The sequence below is a fragment of the Lontra canadensis genome, unplaced genomic scaffold (genome assembly GCF_010015895.1).
Source record: "Lontra canadensis isolate GAN:19392208 unplaced genomic scaffold, GSC_riverotter_1.0 scaffold36, whole genome shotgun sequence".
Taxonomy (NCBI): Eukaryota; Metazoa; Chordata; class Mammalia; order Carnivora; family Mustelidae; genus Lontra; species Lontra canadensis.
The window spans coordinates 4,474,695-4,497,556 of record NW_022631030.1 but is presented as its reverse complement, the minus strand read 5'-3'; the positions used below and the strand labels follow the sequence as shown (position 1 = coordinate 4,497,556).

Below are 22,862 nucleotides of genomic sequence, written 5' to 3'. Positions count from 1 at the left end.
CACTAGTTGCACCATTTCTCAGCTGTGTGTACCTAAGGCAAGTTGCTTGCCTTCCCTGGGCTTTATAACTCAAGCTCTGAGAAGAGACTGCTGAGATGAATAAAAACCATTGTATATAGAGAAAGTTATTTATAAAGCAGATGATGGTGGCACCTACCAGAGAGGGCCGCTGCAGGGATTAAAGGAGAATCATCCCTTTGTAAAGACGTAACACAACACCTGAAGCAGAGTGAGTGCTCAGTTGAGTCAAGCTAGGCGGGAATTATCTCCTACTATCATTTTCCCCACGGCCTATCTGCCCTAAGCCGCCAACTGCGGCAGAGAAACGGGACCTGTCACGGAAATGACATCAGGCTTTAGGACACTTGCCAAGTCCCGGGAAGGAGCCCAGCTCTGTGCCCTCGTGGCTACATGGTGACCACCATGGTTTGCATCTTCCCCCAGGACCCACCAGCTCCTGGGAGGGACACAGGCATGGAGGGACTGGGATGTGTCCCTCCAAGGCATGGCCCTGATTGAGATCCCTGAGGTCATGTTTACTCCAGGGGAAGGGCTCCCAGTGTGTCCCCCAGAGTGGCATCTGCCGAAATGCCCCAGGAGACTCCTGAGGTGGGAAGCAAGAGGATGGGTCTCGGCTTCCATCTCTTTTATCTACCAGGATTCCATGTAAGGTTTTACCACTTTGTTGCCTTTAACTTTACTTTTTTTTTTAATTTTTAAAAAGATTTTATTTATGTATGTATGTATATATGGGTCCTTGCTGTTCAGGGATGCGGGGCTCGATCCCAGGACTCTGGGATCATGACCTGAGCCAAAGGCAGATGCATAACTGACTGAGCCACCCAGGCATCCTATGTGTTTTTTTTAATTAATACCGTACAAACAAGAGAGTGTACAAACCTTAAGGGTACAACTGCACACATACACACCCACGTCACGCTCCCCCCACCCAGACGTTCACTCAAGCTCCCTCCCAGACAATATCCCCATTTGGGAACTTCACGGGAAGAGAATCATACAAAGGACACACTTCCTGGGGTGTCTGGCTCCTTCCACCCCCCAGGGTGCCTGTGAGACGTATCCACGAGGCGTGTACCTGCTTGTTGTGTACCATTGCATTGTGCGACTCCACTGCCATGTATTAGTTGGGGCCAATTATGAATAAAGCTGCCACGACATTCTTATAGGTAACTCTGAGGCACGTGACCCTCATCTCTGATCGGCGTATACCTGGAGGGGGCCGATCATTCACAGGTCCGGCCCAACCGTCTTCCAAAGCCGTTGTGCCCACTTCTGCCCCCACCAGGGGTCCACGAGTGTTCGAGTGACTCTACTTCCTCACCTGCACGTGGCGTCCCCACTGTTCTTTCTGGGGCAGCCACTCTGGTAAGGGCGTGGTGGCGTCCCTTTGTGATTTTCGTTTGCCTTTCCCTAATAACGAAGGATATCAAGCACGTTTTCACATGACTAGCTGAGATTCGGGGTTTTAAAAGGATCCCCTTCGTGAAAACCCACTGTGGTGCACTCCCAGGAGGGCTTAGCGTCCGTCAGGCCATGCTCCTCAGGCAAGTCCCTGGTCTGGAGGCCAAGGAGGCCCTGGAGAGGCAGGACGGGATGGGGAGAAGCCAGAGGAGGAGGGAGGATGGTGTGTGCTCGGGGGCGGGGTGGGGGGGAGCGTTCCAGAGTAGCAAGAAGGGCCAGCCATTAGGCGACTCCAATCCTGACGCAACATAGAGATGTCCTGTGTGGTACATGAGGCATGGAGCACCCCAGTGGCTGCGCCGGCGGAGGCTGGCTGGGAAACCATCCCCCGCGGCCCGGATTGAGTCTTCGACAAGCAGGTTTCCCGCTGTTTCACAAGAAGGGCCTGTGAGCCACACCTCGATGCGGTTTCCGAGGATGACTGTGACAGGGTGGAGAGGACAGGCTGGGAGGCAGAGCCGGGTGGCAGGCAGGAGGCAGGTAGGCACTGGGAAGTGGCCAGACCGGGAGTTGGGCTCTATTTCCGTCATGGCTACTTCTCAAGCAAGGCTCTTCACCTCTGAGTCCATGCCTATAGGCACGCAGGACAAAGAGCCTGGAAGATAGGAGCTTGGCAGCCTGTCCTGGGGCAGCTTCCCGGACACCACGTGGGGCTGGGCTAGCAGGTGCCCTGGAGCTCCTCGGCAGCCCCGACAGCAATGGGTCACCATCTCACTTCCATCTACCGCCGTCGACCGGAGAGCAGGTGTCCGGAGTGATAGTGGTCAAGGCAGCTTCCGGAGGAGTCTGGCTTGCTGTGTGGGAGGGCGGGTGGACACCTGTCGGGCCATTCTCCCCACTGGAGAGAACCCCCACTCCGCGCTCCTCGACACAGGAGTGAAGGACCTGCCCGGCTAACAAAGACTCAAGCCCCTGCCCGAGCTGAGCAGAGAAGGGGGCCCCACTGGGAGATCACAACAAGAACGGGTGAGAATGTCTTTTCTGACAGCCCACTTAGGGAGTCCCAGGGTGAGGAGAAGGCCAGCCCCCCAGGAAAGACTGTGGCTGCTATCTGTCTCCAGGATTTTCCTCCAGAGAAAGGAAAATTGGGGGTTTCGATCCATGAAATGTGTCAGTCCCTTACAGCTCTTTCAGGACGCCTCCCAGCCCCTATGGGAACTGGGGCTCCCCAGCTGGAGGTACTGGCCTTCCTACAGGCTCTGGATAGAGACGGCACACAGGGCCATCCCGGCTGGGAAGGCTCACCACCTGACATTGCCCTTCCTCTTGCACGGTTCCAGTCATCACCTTCCAGCAATTGGGTCCTCCTTCCCCAAGCCTGGGCCCCTGGGTGTCACCCCAAGCCCTACACTTCTGGCCCTAAACCACCACACACTCAGGTTCCAAGCAAGACATTCACCGGCCTATTTTAGAATTATAAATCATTAAAACCAGAAGACCCTCAAAGATCATGTGCCCCAACCCTCAGATGGGGAAACTGAGTCCCACAAGGCTAATAACAGTGAGAATTTCCTTACGTTTCTATAATGTTACAAAATGACCCAAGATCTTTTACTGGGAGCTAAGACTTAAAATACCATGAAGGGGCAGCATCTGATAATATTAAACCCTCACCCCAGTCTTGGGAGGGACGCAGTATTATGGTCATCTACCCAAGACAGAGAAATGAAGAGATGAGGAGAGCTGCCCAGGTCACAGAGTTAGCGCATTGGGGTGGGAGGGGGTGTTCGGAAGCTGTGTCTCTAACCACTGTACCCCCTGCCCACTGTACCCCCTGCCCACTGCCTGCAACCATAGAGACTCTGAAAAGCAGAGCCGTGTCCTGACGGCAAGCCTGGAGAGCCAGGAGAGGGGACCCCGCCAGCCTCGCTTGTTGGGTTGGGGGGATCCTGGGCCTGAAACAAGTTTCAGTATGCCCACAAAGCAGCAAGAGCTCCAGGCGGTGCACAACGGAGCTCGTGGGAACCATGTTTGGTATCAGATGGAGTCATCCGAGACAGGCGGGGCTGACGGAGGGGAAAGGTTTCCTGGAAAAGATGGTATCGACGATGGCTTGGTAAAACGGAAGTGATCTGGAAAAGCCTGTCGAAAACCCAGCCCCGGGAGGACCTCCGTGTAACTGTTTGCAGCAGGAAACAACCAGACTAGGCCAGGCACCCTGGGCCTGCGGGAAGGGAAGCTTGGTGCCCCACGATTCTCACGAGTGGCTGGGGAGGGAAGCTGGAGGCGGGTCTTTCTGGCCCCATTTAGCTGATGATTAACCAGAGGCTCAGGAAGTTAAATGTCTTGCCCAAAGTCACCCAGGTGGTGAGGAGGAGACCATAACTTGGACCCAGGCCTTCTGACTTCAAGCCAAGTGCTCTTTGCAATGTACCGAACATCATATTAAAAAGAACCAAAATGCCACCGTGGCTCAGTTTCGCAATGCTTGTAACTTGCAAAACACACTGCACACGCGCAGTCCCATGTGAGGTCGTGCTCCGGGGTCTTGAAGCGGAGCCCAGACGCCAGTGAACACTGGTGGGCTGGCCCGCTTTGGGAGCTCACGGGCCTGGGTGCAGCCTCCAAGTCTGTCTCTTGTTAGCTCGGTGATGTGGGGCGTGGAGGGTAATGCAGGCGATAACCCCCACTTCAAGAGCCGCAGAGAGGGTCAAGGAGGGCGCAATCAAGGAGCTTGTGCACAGGACCCTCCATCTCCACACCTACCCACCCCGCCCCACACGTCCACCCAAATGCTCAGCCTCGGTGCTCATCAGACCCTCTCCAGCACTTCTTCCACAGAGGACCTGGAGCCCAGGTGTCCCCATTTCTCTTCTTGAGATTGTTTTCCCCTGAGGGGAAAACAGATGAATCAAATCATCTCTCCCCGAGGCGCCCCACAGTGCTGCTCATAGAACTTGCCAGAACTAAACTGCCCCACTCCCCACCTGTCCTGGATGTGTCCAGGTTTTGAAAGTCTTCCAGAACTCTTGAGTCTTCCGCACCCTCTCGGGTTTTGGAGCTCATTGCCAACCCACCCCAACACACCCCATCTGAGAACCAGAGCCCCTCCTGAGTGGAAAAGATTTGCACCTGCCACCTTGGCAAGGCCCAGAGAAGAGCCATTAGGTTTCATTACAGTTTAACATAAGCATTTTCATATCGAAATCCCTTCTCATTTCAATAACTCCAGACTGTGCTGTGATTACTCACAATATATATTTGATTTTGGGAGACTTTCCACAAGGAGAAGCCATGATGTGGGGTCCTGGGATGAGAGAGGGCCCCTTGCCCAGAATGGACAGACAGCTGGGCCATCAATGAGCACCACTCCCAGGGAGACAGGCAGTCCCTCAGCTTCTGGACCCCCAGTCTGTCATGCTAACATGTCCTTGGGGGGAGAGTGATGCTCCCATGGTCCCTGCTGAGGGCCCGTTAACTCCAGAATCACCTCTGGCCACCTCCTAAGTCCTTGCAAATGTGGCCCAAACTTACTTCCAGCTTGGTGGGGACAGAACCACAGGTGCCCAGAAGCTCTGCTCCCAGGGTCTCAGAAAGTGAATCCCAGCGAGAGCAGTCGGCACCTCAAGGAGCCCCGGGAAAAGCCACTTTGATTTTGTGCCTCAGTTTTCTTACCTGTAAAAAGGGCATCAATCCATATTCTGCCTACTTCCTAGGATTATACCAAAGACCTGAGAAAACAAGTGAAAGCCCTTTGTAAACCCTGCCTTTCTGTGATTATAAAGAACCATCATTATGTGGTGACCTTTCAAAATCATCTCCCACCCAGGAGCCATCAAGGCCCTGCTAGCATACCTCCCATGACAGGCACCTCACTTCCTTGCAGGGAAGCCCAAGCTTTCTGCCAGCAGCGCTGACCTTCAGAAATTTCTAGTGAGTCTGTGACTGGATGACAAATTACATTAGGAGAAGAAATAGGTTCTCCATGAACTCGGCCACTCCTGTGTTTTTATATTGCCTGTTCTCATTTTCTTAGTAACTTTCCTTTTGAAGCTTGCCCAGCGAAATAAAGTGCAAGAATGACTTGGCCCTATGGGGAGTGATTGATGTGGTAAGCAGACCAGGCTGCCAGGGCCACATACCTTGGAAGGGGCGTGATTTGAGGACCGCCCCCCAACCCCACATGAGCCAGAGCCTGTTGAGAGGGGCACCAGGAGGAGAAGAGCCTGGAAGAGCTGGAGGTGTAGCCCCTTACAGGAGATCCTCAAACCAGGCAGGGGAAACCCTGGGCTTTGTGGGGTGAGTGAGGGTCTTCTTGGGCAGCACTAAGAGAGGGAGTGATGGACCCCCCTGAACAGGCAGTGGGGGGCTCAGGGGACAGGCTGTTCCTGAGACCGGGGGCAGTGTGAATGTTGGAGTGGGGGAGGTGCAGTTAGACCGCTTACACCCCCATCTCCCCCTCAGGAATGTGCGTGAAATCCCAGTAACTCTCTCCAGCTGGGCCTGACCTTGGAGAGGGCTCTGAGACAAACCCCGTGGCAGGGGTGAGCTTCTGGGAAAGTTAGCCTTTTCTGTGCACCATCCTTTTTTCTCCTAACGACAACTCAAGGTGTAAAGAGCAGGTGGGAGGGGCTGGGAGGCCTGGTGACACTGGGGAGAGCATTCCAGATGACCAGAATGCCTTGTGCAAAGTAGAGTGTCACAGCCTCTCACACTGTCTGCATGTGTAAACACACACACACACACACACACACACACGCAGGCAGACCCTGACCCGTTGCTGCTCACGCAGGCCTAGACAAGTTGGGGTTTGTGGATCATGACTGGCAAGAGACAAGGGAAAGCTGAGAGCAAGGCTGAGAGGCCAACAGGTGGGATTAGAGAAGGGGCCCTAGCCCCAGCCACCTGGAGATGCCCAAGAAGCAGACATGTCCCTGCCCTACTAGAAACAACACTTACTTACTAAGCACTGACTAGTCACAGGTACCGTGCTAAAGGCCTGAACCTCATGTACACCTGTTGTTAGTCCCATTTTACGGACAAGGACACTGAGACTCAGACGGTTTGAGTGAGTTGTCTAAGATTATACAGCTGAGTAAATGGCAAGCTCAAGACTCAAAACTGAGCTGGCCTGTCTTCCTCTCCAGATGAACTTACAACCAGAGGCAGCAGGGGTCACGAACCGCACCGCCTCCCCCGCCCCCACCAAGCAAGGTCCTCAAGGGGGCTGGTCAGAGCCCCTCACTGAAGATCAGATTGCCTGGTTTCCATCACCAGTGAGCTGTGTGACCCTGAGCATTTCACTGACCTTCTCTGAGCCTCCACTTGCCCATCTGACAGCAGAGGCAAAGGGGTGGAAGCCTCAAATGAGACGATGTAGGAAAAAGTGCATGTACTATGTAAGTGACATCATGACAATGTGGCCCCAGGTATAGCTTAGGGAAAGTCTTCAAACTTCCAGGGACCAACATCACCACCACCAATTTACATTGATTGACTAGTGATGACAAAAAGAGTGACCATTTCTTACACGCGCTCTGTGCCAATCACCCTAACCCCTTCCATAATCTCCATCTGCCCGGGACAAAAGATCACACAGCCGGGACTCGGGAGGGAAGACGGATGGTGCCCATCTGGAGCCCCCGGTCTCCATCCAGGAGGTCTGAACGAGGTGACCGCAAAGTGACCAGAGATCAGAACCTAAGCAAATTCGGTGGCCAAGAGTAAAGGGTATTTGCACTAACGCTGATGACCCCAAGCAGACAGGGCTGAAGCACAGCGCAGTCCCGCAGCTGCAGCCCCAGCACTAGTCCAGGCCCACCTCTGGCCCTAGGCTAGAGAGTCAGGCCTCCTAGCTCTCTAGCCCAAGGGAAGGAGAAGATAGAGGCCTGGCTGAGTCCAAGCCACAATGGCCAGCCAGCCACGGACTGGCTGCATGGTTCCAGGCCTCTGGGTGGGTTCCCCCACCACCCAGGCTCAGGGGGGCTGAACTGGGGAAGAAAGCAAGCGTCCACTCCTGGGCAAAGGGAAGAGATTTCCACAACCTCCAATGTAAGAGCCAGGCAAGGAGTTCATACGGGGCCTCAGGGGGCCAGCTGGGAGGTTCATCTTGATGCTGAGGCCACAGGGCTCCAGGGCCAGCACTGCTGGTTCCCGAGCATGGAAGGCTGAGCCCGAACCCCCGCCGTCCTGCACTGCCCTCAGCCCCAGCCTCAGTGGTGCCCTGGCCTGGGCCGCCAGAAGCTCCCTATCATGGGTGGATGGGGACCTGCATTCTCACAGTTGAGCGTCCCTATAACGACAAGATTAAAACGAGTCTCGGGAGCCTTGTCTCCATCGGATACTCAGGGATGCTCGTGTCCCTGTGAAGCAGCTGGGCTGCCTTCAGACCTACCCAAGAGAGGAGAATGATCCAGAGCATCCCCACTCAAGCCCTTGCCAGCTGCCTCCAGCTGGCGGGAAGGAGCCACTCCTGCACACCTGGGCTGGAGAGAGGGCCAGGTGGACTCTGACCCACTGGGTGGGCCCGAGGCAATGTAACCAGCCCCTCCCCCACCCAGCCAGTCCTACCTCCCGGCATTGGGTGGGGCCACATCCGGACACCCAGCCTCCTCCGAGCTTCTGGCCCCCCAGAAACACCTGTTCTGCCTGCATCACTAGATGCGAGCAGAAGGCAGACTACCCCGGGAGAGCTTTGTGAGCAGAAGGGCCAAGGGCTGCCCCGAGGAGCTCGGGAAGAGGCAGCTACAGGGGCGCTCTGGTCTGTCGAGCTCCAGAGAAAGCAGTGTCTCTGTCCCCAGGCAGGGGTAGCGGGACAGAGCGTGTCACGTTACCTATGGATAAAGCGAAGCCTGTGAGTGGGGTCTGGCTCCTCCCCTGCCCCAGATTCCTGCTCTGTCTCCCCTTGCCTCCCATTTCCCAGCCACATCCCAAACTTGCAGTATCTCTCACACAGTCTGCGTTTCCCATAGGGTCCTTGCCACACTCCTCACCTTGCTGACAATGTTCTTCCGGGAAACTCCTATGAGCCTTTCAAAACCGGGCTCAGAAGGCTCCTCCTGTGCGAAGCCATGAGCTCCGGGAGCCCCCCACTCTCTTCTCCACACCTGTCCCGGGCCTGGGACAGACTTCCTTTGAGGAATCACAAAATAGGGTACTTATTTATATACATTTCTGACTTCCCCACGAGTCAGAGGCAAGACTGCCATCACCCGTCCCCGTGCCCTGCACACAGAAGGTGCTCGGGACGTGTTTGCTGAGCTGTTTGCTCAGCCACATGTTTACTGAGGGGCGACGGGTAGAGCACGCGGGTGTGCTGTGAAGCCACCGAGCACGGGCTGGGGTTCAAGACCACTGATGACAAGTGCAGGGTCAGGGTGGTGAGAGAAGCAGACATGGGGTATTGAACACGGACTGGAATCCGAGCTCCTCACAGTGCGGAGGGCAGATCTGGTTTCTCTCCCTGGCCTGCAGCCCCCCACCCCCAGACTGGACCCCAGTCTGTGTTTACCTCCTAACCGGGGAATCTCGCGTTCTCAGTCTAAGGGCAGGAAAAACGGGTGTGTTATCACCATGTGACAGGTGAGAACACTGAAACTTACAGGAGTCACTGGCTCAGCCCCAGAAACCAGCAGAAGGCAGTTGGTCCCCAGGGCCTGAGCCAAGGCAGGTGCACGCTCTGCCTGGAGGGGGGCTCCTGTGTCCCAGAAAGACCAGGCCATGCCCACCGAAGGAAACGAGGGACTTCAGAAGTCGACCTTGTTCGATTCCAGCCGTGGTGTTCCTGGCAGTGGGACTCCGGACAACCCACTTGACCCCTTTAAGCTTTCTCAGTCAACACAACCAGCCTCAGCCGGGCACCCAGCCTGGCTCACAGGAGATGCTCTCTAGAGGCCTGACCCCCTGCTCACACACAGGTCCCCCGCTCTCCCAGGCCCGGCTGTCTGCAGGTGACCAGTCCTGCCCCAAAGCCTGCGGCGCTGGGTGTGGGGGAGTGGATTTGTCCCGGTGTAACCAGAGAATGTCTGAGGGCCCAGCGCCAGGACTCCAGCGGGGGCCAGCACGGGGCCCCTGCCTCACAGCTGTCAAGGGGAGGCTCAGACACAAAGCAACACAGGGCGAGGGGGTCGGTGGGGATGTGTCTGGTGAGGGGTGAGGGGGACGCAGCTTCTCACCACACGAGGGGCCGGACCTCTAAGATGACCCGCAGCCTCATCAGAGAACGTCACCCAGATGTAGGCTCCCGCGCCTGCTCCGCCACCAACTGGCTGGGTGACCTCAGGCAAATTACTCAACCTCCCTGAGCCCCATTTTTCTCACTGGAAGTACCATTATCAAATTTCACAGCCTCGACATGATCCTCAGACAAACCCCACATCAGCACAGGTGCCTGGCACAGACTTCAGCCAATTTCTCTCGTCTTTCCCTTGTCGCCATGTCTCATTCTCCCTCCGCCTTTCTTTCTTCCACCAGGGTGGGACCCTCCGGAGGGATCAGGCAGGGTCCCGGGCCTCTTGGGATCTGGCACTCCTATTTTGTGAGGGTGGGATAGGCAGAGAGGGCAGTTGGGAGGGAACAAAACCCGAGTTATCCACTCTGGCCCTGGCCCTTTGTGGTCTTGGCCGCAGAATCCCGTCCACTTTGGCCCTTTGCCCTGATGCCCACAAGGGCATATCCGCGGTGTCACTACCATATGTCGCTGTCTGCATTGTAAGCATGTCCTTACAAGGACAGCTGTCTCCCTCTCCTGCTGAAGGGGCCCCAGAGTCCCAGGGGGCGCTCACCTGGAAGCAGGGAGGCAGGGCTGACAGGAACCGCTCTCTCCCTCCTGCCCAGATGCTCCGTGGGGCCGCCACCCAGCCCCCAGGGTTAGCTGGCTGGGGGAGGCAAGAAACCTGAACGCTGTGAGCCAGACAGGCTTGTGTCCCCCTCTTCGCTTTCCCACTGCTGCCCCAGCCAGTCCTTTGAGATGCCAGCCTACCTCGGCTATGCGGAGAGACATGGGGTACAGGTTTGCCTTGTGCCCCTAGAAACAGAATTCCAGGAGCCAGTGCCTTGTGGGGGAGGGGCTGAGGCCTCTGCACCCAGTGGCAGAAGCAGAGGGTCTCTTGGAAGATTTTCAGCAGAGATGCGGCCTGAAGAGGTTTTTAGAAAGATCACTGGGGCTCAAGGGTGGAGAAGGGCTTGGAGGAGACCAGACTGGGGCAGCGAGGCCAGGGAGGCTGGTGGCATCGACCAGGGTTGGTGGCACTAGAGCCGGGGAGGAGCGGCTGTCCTGGAGAGCTGCTGGTCAGGAGGAAGGAATGGGAAGAGGAATAGGAGGCAGCAGAGCTCAGAGGCAGGGCCCGGGCCTTGTGCCTCCCTGCTGCCCGGGGCCCAACAGTGCCTGGGACACTACAGAGGAGCAGGACAGGCCCACAGAACTGGAGCAGCAGCAGAGTCGGAAACCAGGGCAGAAGCAGGAAGGCTTGAGGACAAAGAAGAAAGGCCATGCTGAGATGCTACAGTTTGCAGGAAAGGGGGCAAGGTTTTGTTTAAGTGATCTCAGTTATCCTGGCCCGGGGAGTCTGTGGCAGTTAGGAGACAGTGCTGGCAGAGAGCCAAGGATCCAAGGCAAGGTCTCTGGAGTCCCCATCACACACACACGTACACACACACAGACACCGCCCTCCCGAGGTGGCCACGGCCCTCCAGCTGTGGATTGACAGATGCTAGGGACAGACAAGAGCCTTGCCAGGGAGACACTGCAGACTCGCTGGGAGCCACGGCTGGTGTGGAGGTCTCCCCCAGACCCCGCCTCTGTCAGGGCCCCGGGATGGCACAGAGAGAGAGGCAGGTGCTTGTCAATCCCGCTTCAGGAAAATTGGCTCCATGATGTTTATTGCAAACTGCAATTTAGCGCCTCTATTCAGGTGCTCTTGTGTTTAATTATATATAATACGGTGTAGGGAGGAGAGAGGGAGGAAGTACATAGGATTTTCTCACCAGTCCCTTCCTCGCTGCACGTTGGAAGGAGCAGAGGTGAGAAATGGAGCCCAGCAGAGGGAGGGAAGGGAGAGGCCTGGCGCTGCCCTGGTCTCACAGGCCAACCTAGGTCATCAGGGCCGCTAGCGAAGCAGCCTGTGCTCCAACCCCCCTTCCCTGGCTCAGGCTCCTTTCCAGCAGCCTCGCAGTGTTCTTATCTTCAGGGACAGCCAGTGGCTCCAGCTCAGACTGAGAACTTGGTCAACGAACCTTCACAACCCTCCAGGACGCTTTCTTCATGATGCCCAGAGAGACGAGACGGAGTGATTCGCCCCACCCATCACAGAGCAGGCTGAGAGGGGCTGCTTGTACCCAGCCCCACTTCCTACCCCTGGGGCTAATGCCCCGGGGCAACAGCCAGGTGCCCCCAGACAGAGGACGGCCTTTCCAGACAGAGGGCTTCGACAGTGGCCCTCCGGGTTCTTCAGTTTCCACAGTGGACAGACTTGGTTTGCCACCCACCCAGGGTCCCCATGCAATCTCAGAGTTTCCATCTTCCGTCCCGTCCTCCCTCCCTCTCCAGAGCTGCGAGGGCAAAGCACCAATTAGTTCATTTGCTTGTTTAATTGGGTAGGGAGGGGAAGAAAATTAAACTCCTCAACAGGAATCCTCCCTGCAGGGCCAGAGAGAGAATGGGGGGTGGGGACCCCCATCTCTGAGCACCCCTCTGCCTGCCCTGGTTCCCCCCTTTCCCACCCCCACCTCCATGCCCCAGATCCCCAGATCTGAGCGGAGTCTGGGATTAGAGGGCCCTGGGGAGGCGGAGTAGGAGGTCTACCCACCCTAACTGGGGCAGCCCCTCCCAGAACTGGAGCATGGGGGGGGACGGGGAGGGGGGAGCCACGGGGAAGGGGAGGGCAGGGCACCGCCTCAGGGTCTGATTCTTCTGCTTTGTGCCCCCTCTCCTACTCTGAGAATCCTCTCTCTCTTCCTCTCTCTCTCTCTCTCCCTTCATCTCCTGGCTTTAGAAAAGCCCCTCCCCCGGGGGGGGGCCAGGACGCGTGGCCAGGTTCCTAGGGGGAACCGTGGCCGTGGTCCTCATCCTTGCCGTGGCTCTTGCTGTCCTCTTACTGCATCACCAGCAGCAGAAGAGCCGGCTGGAGACAGACAGCGGCGGGTGAGTGTTGGCAAGCCCGCTCCCCTGCCCACCCAGACGCCCCCTTCAACAGCCGGGGCCGCTCAGAGAAGCAGGTGTGCGACCGGGATCCGCGGCTTACAGACAAGGAGACCATAGGTTAAATACCTCCCACGAGTCTACCCCAGCAGTGGACACGGGTGAGGGCAGAAGTCCATGAGGAACGAAATATCGACGAGTTAAGTAAAAACAGCGTCAGGAATAGGGCCACACAAGCTATTCTGGAGCACGAGGCAAAAGGAAAACTCAGTAACCCCAGCCCCACCTTTTTTTCAACACGTTGGTATTTGGTTCATGGATTTTTGCCTGAATTTGGGTTTTTTTTTTAAAGATTTTATTTATTTGACACACAGAGAGAGATCACAAGTAGGCAGGGGGTGGGGGGGAAGCAGGCTCCCCACTGAGCAGAGAGCCCAATGCAGGGCTTGATCCCAGGACCCTGAGATCATGACCCAAGCCGAAGGCAGAGGCTTTAACCCACTGAGCCACCCAGGCGCCCTTAATATGGGTTTTAAATATATTATATTACAATAGTATTTATTGCGCCATCTGAGATTTCTGGTTCCCCCAGGCCACATAGAGACCTCCCTCCCCTCACCCCGGTCCTAGCCCAGGTGCAGCCTCTGGATTTCCTGCTGTCCTCCAAGATAGGACCCCTGAGACTCACAGGGTTCCCACACCTAGGCTGGAGGGAGGGACAGGCTGGGCTGGGGCAGACATACCCAGGAGCCTCCACCCAGCGGTGCTGGGCGACAGCGCCCCAAGCTCTGACCTGCCTGAAGACAGAGCTCCGGGGGCCACCCTGGGAGTGGGGCTCGGGGACCGCTCACTGGCAGATGGCCTGACAGGAACAGAAACCCTGTGTGTGAGTCTCATTCTGTTCTCCCAGGACGGCCCTGCCCTCCTCCCAGAAGCTGGAGCCTTCTCCCGACAGGCACAGCCACCGTGCACCTGAGGACATCCAGGTGGGCCCGAGTCCCTGGAAGGAGGGGGTGGGAAGGAAAAATGGGAGATGGCCCCAGGGTGGGACCCAACCCAAAAACAGAGCCCTCCCTCGTACACGGGTCCCTAAACGGACCCCAGCACACAGCTCGCAAAAGGCCAGGCCTAGGCGACAGGCCGCTGCCCGGACTTTCCCCCTTCCCCATGCTGCAAAATGACACACTAGGACCGTCAGGCCCCAGCCAGGGCCCACAGCTCTTCCTCTATCTCTCAGCCTCCCACTGCATTTGTTCATTAAAAGCAAATCCTCAGGCACCTAGCAGATGCCTGGCCCCGTGCTGGTCCCTTGCGCCTCCTTCCTCCCAGACAGGCACCAGCATGGTGAAGGCGGGGATGCGGGTGTGTGTGAACAAGCTGGGGGTGGGGGGAGTGGTCCAGGAGGGCTGCCTGGAGCAGGACAGGGGGAGCAGGACAGGGGGAACAGACTGTGTAACCGCTCGCCTCCTCTTTCAGATTCTCCACCTGGAGCCAGGGAAGCCCCCACAGCCGCCGGAGCAGGAAGAGCTAGAGCAGCTGCCCCTTCAGACCCCCTACTATGATCTGGGCACCTCGCCCTCCTACCGCCCCTCGGTAAGGACCCCCAACCTCCGGAAGAGTGCAGCCAACCCAGCTGCACCCAGCCAGGGTCCCGCTGCCTGGAAGGAAAGTGGACACAGGAAGCCCAGGAGACAAGGCAGGGAGGGCGCTTATCAACCTGCCAGGGAGGGCAGGGGTGGCCCTTCGTGTTCGCACACGGCAGGTGCCCTGGGCAGAGCGGGGCTTGGACAGACCAGGGCAGGAGGGTATGGTTTCCCAACCTGATGACCCGCTCTCCCCTCCACTCGCCCCAAGCCGTGCCTTTCAGCTCTGTGCCCTGCACCCAGTCCCCAGTCCTGCCAACTACCACCCAAAACCCACGGCAGCCCCTCTCCCTGGCCCCACTCCCAGCCGCTCAGAGGGCCAGGGTCCGCTTGAATGGCTGCTGCCTCTGCCCACAGCTTCTGCCTTTCAGCAGACACGGGGCTGGGCGGCGCCCGTACAGTGCCAGCCCAGAGACCCAGGCCAGACCACCTGGGCCCAAAGATAACACATTCTCTCCTGGCACCCGTGGGAGAGCCAGACCTTTGTCTTCATACAACACAACCATCCTCCCTCTCTGCTGGAAGTGCCAAAGTGAGTCCATCTTGAGAAGCCAAATCCTGCCCCTGGGGAGGGAGGGAACGAGCGTTCCCAGGTGGCCTAGCCCAGAGGACTCAACCTAGGCCCTACTTTGAGATTCTATGCACGGTAGAAGACCACCAGCCATTTACTGTTCCTCCCCCAACCTAGAGACATGAATGTGAGCTAGAACTCACTGTGGACAAAGAGTCCACTCCTTAGACAGGCACTAGACCGCCCCTTCCCATGTGGGGGTGCACACCGACCCCTGTGTCCCAGCATGCACTGCGCAGCCCTGCCCGTTCCAGCAGAAGAGACCACAATGGCAGTGTGAGCATTTGCTGTGTGCCAGGCATTTTGTGGTGAGGTTTCAAGCCCTCTTCTGCCCAACCCTCACACCAACCTATCTTGTGAGTCCTGTTGTCGCCCCCATTTTCTAGAGGAGGAAACTGGGGCTCAGTGGAATTGAGGGTTGTCCAAGATCACCCAGTGAGTGCTGGGAAAAGTGCTATTCCAACCCCTGGTCCTCCGGCTCCCCAGTCCGGGCCCTAACCACACAGCAGCCACGAGGACGAGCATACCTATGGGGCGTCTGCCTAAAGACAGAGGAGCCCGAGGAGGCTGGCAGAGCCATCTTGGGCATCGGGCTTCCTGTCCACAGCAGAATGCCCAGCTCTGCCTCCTGGCTGTCCCTCAGCTCCGGGGGCGCAGAGAGCACACAAGGCAGCCCCCAGAGCTTGGGTTTTGTGTCCTGAGTTGGGTATTGGCTGTCACTTTGGGCCACATAATAAGTACAGAGATTTAGCTCACCCACCCCTCCTGAGGACGGTGAGAAAGAAACCCGTTCCCAGGCCTGAACATGGTCAAGGTAGGAGGGAGTGCAGAGACGCCGAGAGTTCCAGAAAGGAGAAAGCCGTGCCCCGTTCAGGATGCTCTAAATCTGCCTCATTCCTCACTCAGCCCCTAATCTAGAGTGCATAAACTTGCCAGAGCCCTGAGAAGGGGAAGGGAGGGGAAGAAGCAGAAATGGCAGGCGGGGGCGGGGGGGGGGGGGGGTTTTGGGGGGGGGGGCGCTGAGGCACAGGGGGAGGGGTAAGTGATGGCAGTTACTGATTCAGAAAATCATGGAAGACTCCAGTGGGACCCCCTGAAGAGGGGGGCCAGGCTCGGCATAAAAATCGCTCTGATGTAAGGGGACAGCTGCAGCTGGCCCCAATCCCCACTAATGACTTCTCAGTCCTGCTCACTGACTGCTGCCCTCTCAGCCTGGCATGCACAGCCCTCCCTGGGGGCATGGGAGGGGCCGGGCTCGGGGATAGTCCCACCACCTCGGACCCCCACAATGCACACTCGTCCTCTCTCCTACACGCCCCCGACCCCGGGACAGCCCACCTCGGCCCCACACCCCCAATACACACTCCCCTTGGCAACCTTCTCTCTCATACAAGCCCCCGACCTCAGCACGTGGCTCTGACCCCATCCGCTCCCTAACAGCCCTCCCTTCCTGGCCTCTGCTCATACTGGATTGAGGGAAACCCGGACGAAGTTTGTGCATTTGAGAAACACAGTAAGACCGCTTGGGACAAAGAACAGAGGGAGACAGCTGCTACCCACCAGCCACGGGCAGGCGGGGCCAGGTGCCAGGGACGCCCTATGTCCTGAACAGAGGCCACGCGATTAGGGCACTGAGGCGGATGGGTGCACATGAGCGTGGCCTGTAGGGTGGCGTAGGGAGATCAGCTCTGGCGTCCTGGGGAGACACTGGTGTTCTCACCAAAAGAAGTGTAATTCCTTTTGGCCTGCAGAGCAGTTGCTGGGCCGAGAGCGGATTTATCCCCAGCACTTGGGGCTGTTGACACAGCAGCTTGTATACAACTCATGTTATTGATGTTGTCATCAATTCTCCTTCCCAACAAGTGGTGAGAGGGAGCCCGGCCGAGAGCATGCACTGTTCACGGAGGCAGGGCTCTGGAGGGGCGGGGGAGGGCTGCCAGAGGTTTGGGGGCCAAGAACTAGAGCCTCACCCAAGCTCGGTACGCCCCCCCACCCCACCCTGGGCAGCCCCATCGCCATGCTGCACACGTGCCCTAGGCCGCTGACCAAGCCTGCCGTACAGCCCTCAACCTCCATCAAGGTTTCTGGGCTAGGACACTGCTCAGGTGGCAGGTACCATTGGCAGACCTTGGTGGCTCTAGACTAGAACTCAGGAAGGACATCCAGAGGCTCCAAAGCAAGAGATCTAGAAGAGCTGGGAGGAGGAGACACTTCGGGACATTTAAGGAGAGGGCCCTGCATCTCCTCCATCTTGGGAAGACCAAGCCCAGAGCAGGAGCAGAAGACGGCACCGAGGAGTCCTGTGACCATTATGTCCGTTCAAGTCTCTCAAGACGGAGCCACCAAGACGGAATGAGATGTGCAGAGCTGCGGTGGGGGTTGGCGGTGAGGGACCAAGGAGGGAGCAGGCAGGGAGAGCCAGCAGCCCCTGCTGCAGGTCTGACACCCGGGAAGGGAGAGAGGAAGGAAGGAGCGTTGGGCGGGAACGTCTCCGGCTGCATCGAGGTCTACAAAAGCTTGGGGCAGGCCCCAGAGAGAGAGTCCTAGAGCCGCAGCTGGCTACGAGAGGATTCCTGCAGCCGCAGGAGGAGTCCTGCACCCAATCCCTGTCATGCTCTGTCCTTGGTGGGGGCGGCCTGAGGACAGTGATGGGGACTGTGAGCTCAGCACACACGCAGTGGTGGATCAGCCCCCAGCGGACCCGAACCGTGCGTGTCCATGGATGGGAGGATCCACCCTGGCACCACAGGGGTCTGCTCCCTGCTCCACGGGCTCCTCCATACCCCCAGTAGATCTCAGGGTCACAATTGGCACTCATCTCTCCTTTCCATACCTCCTCTAGCATCCCCTCGCTCAGCTACCACCTCGCTTGGCAGGTCTTGGTGGCTTACCCAGGGCTACGACCCAAATCTTCATTCCTGAGGGGGTCTGAGCCCCAGACCCTCATGCCCTCCTCAGCCAGGCTGCAGCATGTGCCCATTCACCATTAAAGGAGAAGAAGCCCCAGGAGTCACCTGTGCCCTACACACACCCCTTGCCCCCTCCCCGCAATGTGACAGCAGCCCCACCAAGAAGGGCTCCTTCTGGGTTGTCTGAACACGAGGAGCCCCCTGGGCCGGTGACAGCCTCAGCTGACAGTTCAGTGGGGCCCTCTGCCCTGTAGAGCCCACAGTTGTGAGAATGGGAAATACAAATTCTCCCTGGGCCCCTGGGAGTGATGGGCAGGGGGGCACTCCTGTTTTCCCTTGGGTCCCTGGACCTATATATTTTCCTGCTGGGGGCCCAGCACCCCAGAGGGGCCCTTCCAAGTCTTGCCACTGAACTAGCATGTCTCCCAGCATTTAGACGGGCTGCCATTTGATTAAGCCTACAGTAGTCAGCATTCTCTGGGCTCCTTTCTGCAAGGCAGACTGAGGAGTTAAGACAGGGACCACCCCTGCATCCTTCAGGGCTGTCATGATGGCATTAGTCTCTTCCCAGCCTCCATATGACATCACTTTTGACTGGCTCTCTTGGCTGGTGGGGGCAGTTCCAGAAGTTTCCACTTGGCTCTTGTCCCACAGACCAAGGCTCCAATGTGGTGTTAGCACCGCGATCCCAATTCTGCACTTGCAATGGGAAATGCCATGCCCCTTACCCATGATCTGGCCCATTCCCTGGGGTCCTTGCCAGAGTGTTGAACCCTATGTCCTGAGAAAGTGCCACCAAGTGAATGCATTTTTGCTTATGCTGTCTTTGTTCTGGCCCCTTTGGTCAAGAACACTCAAAATCCAACCCAGGAGGGTTAGCCGGGCCTCTGCTGTGATACGCTATTGGATGTGGTCCGTCCTCCTTCATCAGGCTGCTGTCCCCCCACCCCCCCGGCTCCTGCTGGGCTTTATCTTCCCTCATCAGCCAGGCAGCTAGAAGCAGAGGTGGGGCAGCTCCTGGGAAAGGTGCCTGCTGCCTCCCAGCGTCTCCCCATATGGAATGGTGTTCACTCTTAAACGGGGGACAGGCAGGCCACCTGTGTGCTCTGAGGGACACATCCATTTACCCTCACCTCAGCGGCAGAGTTCCAGATTTCCCCAGCCAGAGCCCTGACCTCAGCACAACAAAGCTGGTTCGGCTGGGCATCTCTGGAGCTTCGTGAGGCTTCTTCCCCAGTCCCAGGTCTGTTCTTCTGCCGGGTCCACTCCACTGTGGGAGGAAGTGGGAGCTCTCCATAACCCCCCAAGATGTTCCTCTGGCTCTCACACTGAGCGTCTAACTGTCGGGGGCCCATGGTTTCTCATTTTCCCTCTACAAGGGCCCACAGAAATAACCACCAGCCAACTCCATGGCTTCTCTGACACCGTTTCCTGCGTATCTTAAAGGCCTGAACCACTGTAGCTGATCCCCTCTGCCAGGATGCCCTCCCAGGCCTCCACTGGGACTGTGTTACCCCTGGGCTGAGTCCCACCTTGCCCTCGGAGCGGGTCCTAGCTGGCAGACCCAAATTCCTACTTCCTAAGACCGTTCCCAGCATCACTTGTGTTGGCTCAAGACTTCCCAGAAGAGACAACAAGACAAGATTTGATGTCCAAAAGCTTCGCTGGGTGGGGAAGGCCTGTGAAGGATAACGGGTAGGGAACAGGAGAAGGCCGGGACAGGCATCAGACACAGTCGGGCCCCAAGAAAGGGGAGGGGAAGAAGGGGGAGTGTGTGGGGAGAATCTCAAACCGCAGCCTGGCTGTGACAGCGTCAGCCAGGCCCGTGGGGAACCCTCCAGCCTGAGTCAGAGAAGTCCTGCCCCTCAGGAACAGGCCCCCACCAGAGCCTGGCCGCACTCCTCAGGGGCGAGAACAGCAGAGCAAGTATGGTCACGGCCATGCCATGGTGGCCGCTGGGTTGTCCCCAGACAGTGCCCCCCACAGCAGAGCTGAGTGGTGGATTTCCATGGTCAGTACCGCTTCAGACAAAATGGAGTATGGGAACTCCTAGGCATCCATGAGCTCATGGTGGGGCCGGTAGTTGAGTTTCCCAGGGGCCATCTCGGGGTTCAACTGCTACCCATTGCCCGAACTTGGGCTGGGAGATATGTGCCTTCTGGGATGAGAGGGGGGACCAGAGGCAGAGCAAAGCCAGTGCCCAGGCCTGATCCTGGCCTGCAAGGCTCCTTGACCTGTCGCCAAGGCATTCCCCCACCCCAAGCAGGGGTCAGGTCACTGCTCTACCTTTGAAAACAGTTCTATTAAGACTGAAGGCGAAGCAGCCAGGGCACCCTCCCTGCCGGAACCCAAGAATGAACGGGAGACCTCCCCTGCACCCAGCTGGGTGAGACGGTCCCGAACCACCTTTTGCCGTCACCCCCAATCTCTCTGGCCTCAGCGGGGGTCAGAGCCAAGCCGCTCCGTACAGACGGCACTCAGTTGGGAAGGGCCCACATAGAGAAGTCTTCTGGATGCTGATGGCCTCTCAGCTGTAGCCTCAGTGCAAACATCCCTGGCCTCCCAGCCGCTGGAAACACCGTCCCAAGGCATCCACACGATGGGAAGGACAAGAGGCAGGGCCCATTCATCCTGCTGTGCCACCGGACAGAGTGGACACACGGAAACGATAGTGTCTGCCTGCCACAAAGACACGATCACTGTGTCTATCCCCCACCTCTGCAGGATGGTCTTCACGCCATCCCAGAGCGGCAGAGCCACCCCTCCCATCTGTGGGAGTCTCCGCTTATACAGACCAAGCTCCTCCTGCTTCAGGGACTCTCAGGGGTGAGGCGGGTCTGTGCTGCCTCCAGCAGCTTCTCCTCTCAGCAGCTGCTACTCACACACTGCCCGGCTTTCCTTGAGCCCACCGTCCCATCCCTCCACCACCCACCCTCCTAGGCGCTCCAAATCAGGGCTTGGGAGCCAGACCTCCTGTCTCTTCAGCCCCCTTTCCCTTCCTTTTGGCTCCAGTCTCCTCTGCCCTCAACCTCCCCCCTCGCCTCCAGGCCAGCTCTGGAAGCACTGGGGGCTGCAGATGGAAAGGCGTTAGGGTGTGAGTTTCACTCCTGGGAAATCAGGAGCTAATTGCTCTAATCTTAGCCCTGCCATGTGTCCCTGACCGGTCACCGATGGGCACGAGATGGGCGTTGCTGAAAGGAACTAAAATCAGGACACTCAGCCTCCCTGCTATGCAGGGAGCCCAGCCAAGGGGAAGTGGGCACCAGCCTAGGTCATAGGGGTCTGCCTCCCATGGTGCGGAGCCCTCCTCCTTGACCCCAGGCTCCTGCCCTCCTGGCCAGGGAGAGCCTCCACCCTTGCTCTGTTGACAGGACCACCTGTCCATCTGTTTGACAGAGCTGTTTGATGGAGCTGAGGAGGAGGAGCTGGTGAGGAAGGCTCTAGAGCTAAGAGCTGGCAGGGCCTTGGAGGTCATCGAGCTACCCTTTTGCCTCGCTAAGTGGGAAACTGAGGCCGGGTGAGGGAGAAGGGGCTTGGCCCAGCCACAGCGTGAGTCATCACTGGAGCAGCAGCCCCTGCCCTCAGATGACTCTTGTTCTGATAATTGCCAAATCCAGGTAAGAATCAGCAGTAATGCCATGCCACTGAGCTCGGGATAGAAGCTGGAGCCCTAGGTTCCCATGATAGTGCAAATCCACGTACGTTTGCTTCCCCCCATTTTACAAATGAAAAACTAGGCTCAGTTGGGTCAACGAATCTCACCAGCCACAGCAAGAAGCTCAGCTCAAGTTCAAAGCCAGGTCTTCCAACCCTAAGTTGCATTTTAGGCCACCGCTGCTCTGCCAGCATCTTCCCTGGCACCCCGGGCACATCACCTCCCCTCTGTGGGCCTCAGTCTCTGCCCTCTGCAAAATGAGAATGTGGGCAGAAATAACCTCTTGGAGCCAACCACAGTGGGGCCAGGAGCAGGACCCACCCTGCCTCTTGGGGGGCCCTCCAGTGATCCACAGGGACACAGCTTAGCAGTGCATATAAATGCTTTGTGACCAATTTTGTTAACACCTTCACCAAAGCCCTGTGTTCTCTGTTGCCACTGACAGACAGACTGCTTTTCTGCTTCTCGCTCTCCCTCCCTCCATAGCTCATAATTCTCCATGGCTCCCTTTTCTCCCTCACTCCCACACCTCCCCATCTCATCCCAACGCTTGGCTCTGAGGCACTCTGTCCCTGTTTTACCCACCTTGCTCCTTTCTGCCACCTCTCCCTCTGCCTCATTTCTAGGGCTCTCACCTAAAGGACACAGACATCCACTATGCAGAGCTGGAGACCTCTGCCCTGGAGCTCGTGTCAGAGTCACGGACCACCGTGCCGGGGCCCGGAGAGGTTGTGGAATACGCCACCATCCAGCTGAGCCCACCCTAGTACAGGACCCCTAGCCACCCAGCCCTACCTCCGGACTACAGGTACACTCCGCCCACCACCCTCCCGCCCTGTTGGCCTCTCCTCACCTCCCCGGCAGGACAAATGCATGGAGGGCTGGAGGGTGCAGGGGAGGTGGGTGAGGCATGTGGAGGAGGAGGTACCCACCCCCAGGTGCCCCGGGGGTGCTGGAATACAGTCTCACTTCCGCCACCAATTTACTGTTACCTCGAGCTTATCATTTCCCCTCTGGGAGACTCAGTTTCCCCACCTGTGAAACAAGGAGGTCAGAACCAACCTTTAGGGCTCCTTCCTCCTCCAGTGGTCCCCATTTATCCTTCTGTGGCTCCCATGGGCACACACCTCTCCCAGTAGCCGCCTCACTGCCAGCATCATGGTTGGCCTCTTAGCCTCACCAGGCACGTGTGTGCTCCACTTTATTTTCTAATCATGGGGCCTCATGGTCAAGGCTGCGTGCTCCCATCTCCTCTTGACCTCCCTTGGCTCAGCTGAGCAGCTTGGTTCAACCAACCTTTAGTGAGCAGCTGTTCTGTGCCAGGCACCGTGCTAAGGGCTCCGGTTTCAGAGAGGGACAAGGCAAGTTCCTGCCCAGGGGCTCCCAGAAGGGTGGAGGATCCCTGAGCCCCTGGGCAGGAAGGGGGACTGCTGGGCGCTGCAGGGGCGGGTGAGCGGGGCTCTCTCTGCAGCCTGGGTCCTAGAGTGGCATGGAGGCCGCGGAGCAGAGAATCAGGGACACAGTA

The 22,862-nt window shown here is 57.8% G+C and overlaps 1 long non-coding RNA gene across 1 annotated transcript in view; it reads right to left on the bottom strand.

The window, feature by feature from the left end:
- Nucleotides 1–4,227: 4,227 nt before the first annotated feature.
- Nucleotides 4,228–22,862, bottom strand: part of LOC116874352 — a 91,804-nt gene continuing 73,169 nt past the window's right edge. The window contains exons 2-3 of the long non-coding RNA XR_004383975.1: nt 5,098–5,153; nt 4,228–4,313 (exon numbers count right to left, since the gene is read on the bottom strand). This is a non-coding gene — a long non-coding RNA (uncharacterized LOC116874352). The remainder of the gene's footprint in view (nt 4,314–5,097; nt 5,154–22,862) is intronic.